The following is a 9,323-nucleotide window of genomic DNA, read 5'->3' as shown; positions in this document are numbered from 1 at the left end:
TGCATTTTGTATTTACTTGCATTATCTTTGTGTATTATTCAAATTTGTTTGATGATCTGAATCTTTTAAGGGAGACAAATATGCAAAAAATGTAAAAAAAAAAACAGGAAGGGGGCAAAAACCTTTTCACGGCACTGACTATATATATATAAACTATGTAAGTATGGTTTTGACAGGCAAGTGTTGGAGACAAGGGATAAAAATAAGACTTTAATACATTTTTAAACATATTTACAATAGATATTGTTTCTTAATTGTCGATAATAATTTTAATAATTATATTACTTTTCAGCCAGCATACAAGCCCCAAGATCTGTAAGGAACAAAAAAATATAAACCATATTTAATATTGATGTACTTTACATAGTGACCTCTGTAAAATGCATGATCTTGTGGAGGAATGGATGGCTGAGAGAACATACTGTGTAGTGTGTACTGCATACTGACTGCACTGTATATTACTTGCTATTTAATAATGAAACAGCATGCATTATGTAACAAACAGCAGTAGAATTCTACACTCATCACACTTATTATTTTACATCTTTAATTCAGCAAGTGCAGTCCAGTTTGTACTGTTTTGCATTTTTAATCAAATTTTGTCAAAGAATGTGTTAAAATGGAGTGGAGGCTCAATTCAAGCACATTGCATTTTAGGCCATGTTGTTCTGTGCAGTGTGCTGTGATTGTACAGTTGACATGTACATTTACAATTTACATACAAGTCTAATGAGTAGAGCGATATTCTGAACATGTCTTACCTGTATCTCTGTACTGTACATGGGTCAGAAACAGGCCGTGGGCTGGTGCCGTCAGGGTTTTTTGGAAAGGCCAGTGAATCTCGGGCTTCTAGCAGCTCCTGTATCTGACTAACAGACAATCTACCCTGACCGACGACAACCAGCGCCCCAGTCATCCTCTGCACCTGTGAGCGCTTTGATTACATGACTATTACTGTTACATAACATCAGCCATATTTCACCATCAAAGACTAATCTACTGAAATGAAACAGAGCAGATTCACACATTTAACACTAGGAGGCAGACATCCTATAAAGCAACATAAATATTATATTCATTAGGAAACAAAGCCAGTACTAGTCTGTATAAAAAATACCTACTTTTAAAAGTGAGCTGAATATCTCTGAAAGAAAATGAACAAAAATACAAAAATTAAGTCACCAAACGTGAACAAAACTCCACGTGTGCAGTGACTGAACCACAGATTCATGGGTGAAGAGTTAAGGCCTGACCTCTTTTGGGTTGTCTCCTTCACTCAGCGTATTACTTCTGTCTAGCTGGTACAGTATTTCTTCCATTAAAACGAAATGTGCTATTCTGCCAAGTTGTCTGCATCAAATAAACAACTGGAGCTGCAGCAGGAGCACCGGATAACATCTCAAGCAGTGTTGGGGATAACGCATTACAAGTAACGCGAGTTACGTAATCAGATTACTTTTTTCAAGTAACTAGTAAAGTAACGCATGACTTTTTTAATTTACAAGAAAATATCTGAGTTACTTTTTCAAAAAAGTAATGCCAGTTACTTTGTTTTCCCATTTATTGACTGACAGCTCTCCTGTCCCCATATTAGGAGAAATCAGGAGTACAGAGGCGTTGTGTGCGCTGTGTGAAAAATGATGTTACTGTAGTTCTAGACTAAATGTGAATGTGCATTAATTCATCCCACTTTAAAACAGTGAAATGCAAACTCAGAATATGACGCAAACCTGCAATAATTAAATATGTTAAATAACACAAATGTATCTAATCCCATTTTATTGACCAATGTCTTTGCTGCTGACCTTTGATGATCCAGTTCAACCATACTAATAGGCAAAAATTACTTTAGATAAACTAACAATTGTGCTTCATTGTTTTTTTTTATTGCTGAAAAGTGTTTCTTCTCCTGCGTTCTACTGTACAGACGTGAATTTACTTTTGCTTCAGCCTGAGGTTTATTCATTACACTTTTTGGTGTGAAAGGGCTTTTACATTTGCTATAGATATAACTTCTTATATTAAAAACAATCAGGCCCTGCTCATATTTAAAAAGTAACGCAAAAGTAATGTAACGCATTACTTTCCATAAAAAGTAACTAAGTAACGTAATTAGTTACTTTTTTAGGGTGTAACGCAATATTGTAATGCATTACTTTTAAAAGTAACTTTCCCCAACACTGATCTCAAGCAGAGCTGCCAGTATTTACTGCTAGAGAGGGTCAATGTTTCATAGTGCCTTTTTTAACGAGGTAAATTCACGATGAGATTTGTTTGGACTGACTTCACAGAGATGCTAAATGAGATCGTCTGGCTCTCATTTAATCATGGCTTTGAATGAACAAAGAGCCAGAGAGCGTTTCATGAAGAGAGATAAGCATTCAACACCAACGCAATAAAAACCTCAGAGGAAGCACATGTGAGTCTAAAATATAAAGCTGCACTTCCAGAATAAAGACTAGGTGCAGAACAGAATAATAGTGTACTGCTAACTGCTTACTGTACTGCACTACTTTTTAAAAACTCGTATGTGAAATAGTATGCTAATTTAAATTGTGATTTCGAAAAATATTTGTCAAATATCCATGATTTTTCCATGACTTTTCCAGTAGTGTGATGACTGAAAAAGAACTTTAAAAATAAATGTCTAAAATTATTTTTACATTTTTCATGTAATATATATATTTAATATAACAATGTATATATATATATTATGTGTGTGTGTGTGTGTGTGTGTGTGTGTGTGTGTGTTTATATTTGCTATGAACAAAATTAATATTTTTTATATATGATGAATATATTTTTATATATTTTATTAATGATTTTTAAGATTTCATTTTTTCTTCTACTTTTCCATATCTAGAAATCTCCTAGAAAACATTCATCAGTAATACATCACATCACAGAAGTAAAACGGGTTGCAAATGGCATTTTATGTTGACTTTAATTCAACGAGTGGTGTTGAGATATCATCTTATTTGTATTTTTAATCATATTTTATCTGAGAACTCTCAGTACCCTAGTAAAAAGTAATGTGTTTAAAATGCATTAATTACATACTAAGTATAGTTCAAATCTATTAACATATTTACTGACATATCGAGACTTACTGATATAAAAGTTTTAATGAAACTTTATTTGGAGTACTACTTGTGCGCAATGCACATTTCTTAATATTAAGCCTAAAATGTGCTTTAATGTCACTATTGATGAGGACTGTATGATCTTTGAATAATATGCAAGACATTTAAAGTGTACCTGAAGTATATTTGCAATAGTTCCACTTTAGCACAATCAAATATACTTCAGTATATCTTTAGTTGGCCTTCAACACTACTTCAGCACAATTAAAGTGTATTAAGTACAAAATTAATTCTTCCAATTTAGCAGACTTTAAGTATACCAGTTTAGTAAACCAAAAGTACAATTGCAGAGTATTTTTCTATTAAGTACACATGTAAATGTATTTGTAGTATACTATGAAATAAATATATACATATGAAATAAATGTATTTCAAATACACTTTAGTATATTTATTTTTCACGGTAGTTTAATCTGAGAAACTAGCATTGTCATAAATCCTAACATCAGTTAAGCTAATGCTAACTAGCAAGGCCTTGCCCCTTTATACAAGCATATCTTGTTTCACTAACAATAAACTCTAGGGTTACCTCATCATACTCACCCTCAGGCCAACCAAGATGTAGAGGAGTTTCTTCATCAGAACAGAATTGGAGAAATTCAGCATTACATCACTGCAGTGAATGGGTGCCGTGAGAAGGAGAGTCCAAACAACTGATAAAAACATCACAGTAATCCACAAGTAATACACACCGCTTCAGTGCATCAGTTAACGTCTTGTGAAGCGAAAAGCTGCATGTTTCTAACAAACAAATAACATGTTTTTAACTTATAACTATAATATTGCTTTCTCCAGTGAAAAACGTTGTCTCGTCTGAATCAGGAGAGAAATATGTACAGATCAGGCATTGTTCACAAACGAAAACAGTTCTAAACAAACATATCAGTGGATTTTGATGTGAGAGGAGGACAACAGGAGATGGAATTGATGGACTGGTGTGGATTACTTGTGGATTATTGTGATGTTTTCATCAGCTGTTTGGACTCTCATTCTGACGGCACCCATTCACTGCAGAGGATCCATTGCATAGCAAATTATGTAATACTACATTTCTACAAATCTGTTCTGATGAAGAAACAAACTCCTCTACATCTTGCATGGCCCAAGGGTGAGTACATTTCAGCAAATGTTAATTTTTGAGTGAACTATTCCTTTGTGTTGCTGTGTATATAGGACCACAAAAAAACACTTCTGTTTTGCATTTTTGAAGGGCTATGCAGCAAAATGCCCTGATACCAGATGGTTTTGATACAGACAGTGACATGAGTGAGTGTGTGTGTGTGTGTGTGTGTGTGTGTGTGTGTGTGTGTGTGTGTGTGTGTGTGTGTGTCCTGACAGCTGAGAGCTGCATGTGAAAAACCCAAAATGACCTGCTGAAGGGATCCCAGTGTGAGTTGGTTTTAAACATATGTCCCAATGGCCTTTGAGGGAGGCATGGCGTCTCTTATGCATGCACAAGGTTGCATAATTATTTTCCACTGTAATATATTTTAAAATGTAATTTATTGCTGTGATGCAAAGCTGAGTTTGTTTAGCATCATTACTCCAGTCTTCAGTGTCACACAAATCATTTTAAGATGCTGATTTGCTGCTCAAGAAACATTTCTGATTATCATCAATGATGAAAACTTATTTCCCTGAAAATTTCAGGAGTCTTTGATTAATAAAAAAGTTCAAGAGAACGGCATTAATTCCAAAAAGAAATCTTTTGTAGCATTATAAATGTCTTGACTGTGACTTTTGATCAATTTAATGCATCCTTGCTGAATAAAAGCATTCATTTCTTTCAGTTGTTTCTGAACGATAGTGTACAGGATATATCTCAAATCATCAAATATTGAATCCTCCTTTATATTTGTTGTGACTAAAATAACGTTTTCTTCAGAACGCTTGATGTGGACAGTATAAAAACAGCCACTCTTCACCTCGTCTGACAAGCTGCAGTCTGTCCCTCAGCTCAGGACAGAAGGAATGAGCAGCCCGCTTTTGTCAACATCATGCTTTAGTCCAACATCTGTTGCCTAGCAACAGTCTCATTGCACATGCCTAACTGAAGAGACGACTGATGAAACACCAGCCTCAAAGACTGGACATCCACTGTGCTATAAAGCCGCTTCGCCTTTCATACAGTGTGTTTGCATTTCTACACAATATTATACAATTCCTTTAGCTGGTAGCTGGCCAGTGGTTGAAGAACATAAGGCTTACTATATGAAGTCATAATTAGGGTTATTAATGGGTTTATGGCTGGAGAAGGAATTTATATTAGCAACTATTGACAGCATGTTGTAATTGCTGATCCATTAATCGCAGATTGGACGAGCTCCGGCCTTGATGTTCAGCCATATATCTTTCTAGGAAATCAAAGGCTAGTGGGGAAGTCGTGGCCTAATGGTTAGAGAGTCAGACTCGTAACCCAAAGGTTGCGGGTTCGAGTCTCATACCGGCAGGGATTGTAGGTGGGAGGAGTGAATGTATAGCGCTCTCTCCCGCCTTCAATACCACGACTGAGGTGCCCTAGAGCAAGGCACCGAACCCCCAACTGCTCCCCGGGCGCCGCAGCAAAAATGGCTGCCCACTGCTCCGGGTGTGTGTTCACAGTGTGTGTGTTCACTGCTGTGTGTGTGCACTAAGGATGGGTTAAATGCAGAGCACTAATTCCAAGTATGGGTCACCATACTTGGCCACATGTTATGTCACTCGCTATTTATATGCTCCCATGCCGAATGACTCCACATTTGCTCAATGAATCCCTCAACATGCTGTTGAAAAGTGGCTATTAAAATAAAATGACAGAATTAAATTAGCAAATTGTGGGATAAACTGCACTTAATTTCATTTTGGTAACTCTGAAATATATTATTGATTTGTGACTGACCATTACATCGACCAGGCCAATTAATCTGATAAAATGTATTTAGTGAACTGAGTATATTGAGTAAAATAAATAGAATCATGGGCAAGATTTTCAGAGAATATTCATTTGAAATGCAAGGATTAGTTCACCAAAATTCTGTCATTATTTACTCACCCTCAAGTTGTTCCAAACGCATGAATTATCTTTCTGCTGAACACAAAAGAAGATATTTTGAAGAATGTTGGTAACCAAACTGCTTCTGCTCCCCACTGACTTCCATAGTATTTTTTTTCCATACTATGGAAGCCAGTGGCTTCCAGCAACTGTTTGGTCACCAACATATCGTCTTTTGTGTTCAGCAGAAGACAGAAACCCATACAAGTTTGGAACAGTTTTGAGGTTGAGTAAATCATGACAGAACTTTCATTTTTGGGTGAACTATCCCTTTCAGTCTAGTAGACTTCGGTTATAGTGAACAAGACATCTTGCTGTTTTATGGTGCTTTTTTTAGGTTTTTGGAGCTCAACAGTGCTCACTCACCATCACCGTATGGAAAACAGCAGCATGAACAAAGTTTTGGGTTTGAATGACATGAAGATGACTAAACAACCTCCAGGGACCGATTCCTTTAATTGCTGATGTTTGACAATATATTGACTGTTAAACTGAAGAAACGTCTTTACAAAAAGAAACTTTCGGTAGACAAATACTTCATAAAACAGTTTTGTGAGCTGTGAAAATTACGTGATCTAGGACCATCATATAGTGTGTGCCATTGCAAAGACTGCTGATCTATCCCTCACAGCCTCGTGTTAAATTCAATATGGCGTCTAACCTGATAAAGGTCTATTGTGATGATTCTGAACCCCCTGGAAATCATCAAAGCACCAACCAAACTTTGCTTCCTCTAATCTCTGGCTTTGCCGCTTTTTACCTAGCAAGACGAATCCTACCTGTGAAAGCGTCTCTGACTGAACGAGACCGCAGGTTCCAGCTGGGTCTTCACTGGGCTCTTGAAGGGCGTCTCTGAGCTCAAGGCACGGAAGGTGCTGAAGTCATGGGTTCCTAACAGCATCGCATCGATACTGAGCCTCCTGTGGGGAGAATGAAGTAATGGAGAGCATCAAACTCTGCATATACACTGAGCACAGTGTAAATGAGCTTTTAGACACCGTGCTGTAACTGCAGTCAACAGTACTTCATTACTTCAGCAAACGAGTTTCCTAAGGCAGGCTGATATAGATGCAGTCACTATCTAATACACTTCTGTTAAATGTGACATATCATGAAAATCTGACTTTTTCTGTGTTTAAGTGCTATAATCGGATCCTTGGTGCATTTACCAGCCGAAGAAACTGAAAAAAGACTAACCCAGTAAAAAAAAAATGTATGTTTTCGCAAGTGACAACGGTGTACCAGTTCTAACGCCATGGCAAAAGTTTAAGCAAAGCATGCTAACTGTTCTGCCTTTGGCGGCACAGAACACTGTTTAGAGTCCCAGCCTCAGAGGAGACAAGAGAGCAGTGGATTTATTGATTTATTTACTGTATATTACGCTGCTGCCACTCAGATATAATATAAACATACGATTTCTTTCCCAGCTGTTTACCTTCACAGACATAACCGACTGTTTTTGTAACTCATGTGTGTTTTTAACATAATCCTGCATGTATGTGACAGTTTAAGTGCAATAAGACATGAAAGAGAACTTTCTGTGCGTTCGCTTCGGATGTATGCACTCAGAAAACCATATATCAGAAGTTTAAACGAATAAGGTTTAAAACGCATGATTTCAGTGCGATACACATGATAATCAGAAACAAAACAGATGTGTTTTGGCGCAGCTCTATTCTGGAAAAGGGGGCGGGGAGCAGCAGCTCATTTGCATTTAAAGAGACATGCACGAAAACAGCCTGGTTATGCTTCCACTCAAAATAGGCATTTTCGAAATGATATAATAAATTATCTGTGGGGTATTTTGAGCTGAAACTTCACATAAACATTCTGGGGACACCAGAGACTTATATTACATCTTGTAAAAAGGGGCATAATAGGTGCCCTTTAAAAGATTTGGGGTCAGTAAGATTTTTTTTTATATTTGGATTTTTTATGTTCTTTATGCTAACCCAAGCTGCATTTATTTGCATTTATAAATATAGTAAACACAGTAATATTATTACAATTTAAAATAACTGATTTCTATTTGTATGCACTTTAAATGTAATTTATTCCCGTGATGATAAACCTGTATTTTCAGCATCATTACTCCAGTCTTCAATATCACATGATCCTTTAGAAATCACTCTGAAAGAAACATTTCTTTTTATCAGAAACATTTTCTTTTTTTATCAATTGTGTTAACAGTTGTGCTGCTTCATATTTTTATGGAAACCGTGATGAACAGAAAGTTCAAAAGAACAGCATTATTTGAAATAGAAATCTTTTGTTAAATTATGTCTCGATCTATTTGATCAAATGCTTAATGCTGAATAAAAGCGTCAATTTCTTTCTAATCTTACTGATCCCACATTTTTGAGCAGTTGTGTATATACAGCTGAAATTTAGTTTATATCTTGATATTTCTATTTTTGCTCTGAAATGACTTATAATGACCTATATTTCGATAGTGCTAACAATCAATGATGCTAACTTCACAGACAATCTTCAGTGGCTAATAAGCAAAAAACACTCAAATATTCAACTTGACAATTCACAATGTTGCTTATTTTTTTTTGTATTTCCAAGAGAACCAGCTCAAATATTTATTCACATTCAATATATCGCCAGCACTAGCTGACAGGGGTAAAAAAGACATAAAGCCACACAGGTCAAGGAACGATCAGATGAGCCTCTATGAACATATATTTTAAAGGAACTAATCCAGTTTCTGTGCGTGGAACGGCAGTTGTTCTGAATGAGAGGGAAAAGCAGCTGGAGACGACTGTGGGTGTTGCTCTGCGTCACTACGAGCCTCAAGCTTATCTTGGCCTACTTTCTGGCTAAAAATGAAGAGAGTGGAAAGTCTTGTCCTCTTTTGGAAGGCCGAACAAAGTAGTTTCGCTTTCACAACGAAACAGCGTCACAAACCGCGGCCTTGAGTGAGCGGAGGCCGGAGGCCTAGAATGAGCAGAGGCGAGCGGGTTTGAGAACAGCGCGGCCGGTGGATTCGACGAAGGAGCGTCCGGCGGGCTTGCGGCAACCATATGTGACGCCCCCGGACTGGACTCCGCTTCGTCCACGGTGAAAGCCGCGAAGTTGATGTACAGCCCCAAGGTGATGTATTGCTCAGCTCCAGGCATGACGAAGCGGATATCATCCTCTTT

General features: G+C 37.0%; 1 pseudogene; it reads right to left on the bottom strand.

Annotated features, from left to right (window-relative positions):
• Positions 1 to 281: 281 nt before the first annotated feature.
• The window catches only part of LOC107699318 (tRNA pseudouridine synthase-like 1), an 18,455-nt pseudogene continuing 9,413 nt past the window's right edge, over positions 282 to 9,323 (bottom strand).

The sequence above is a fragment of the Sinocyclocheilus anshuiensis genome, unplaced genomic scaffold (genome assembly GCF_001515605.1).
Source record: "Sinocyclocheilus anshuiensis isolate Anshui unplaced genomic scaffold, SAMN03320099.WGS_v1.1 scaffold42, whole genome shotgun sequence".
NCBI lineage: Eukaryota > Metazoa > Chordata > Actinopteri > Cypriniformes > Cyprinidae > Sinocyclocheilus > Sinocyclocheilus anshuiensis.
Note: the sequence above shows the minus strand (reverse complement) of the source record. Positions and strands in the feature narration are given on the sequence as shown.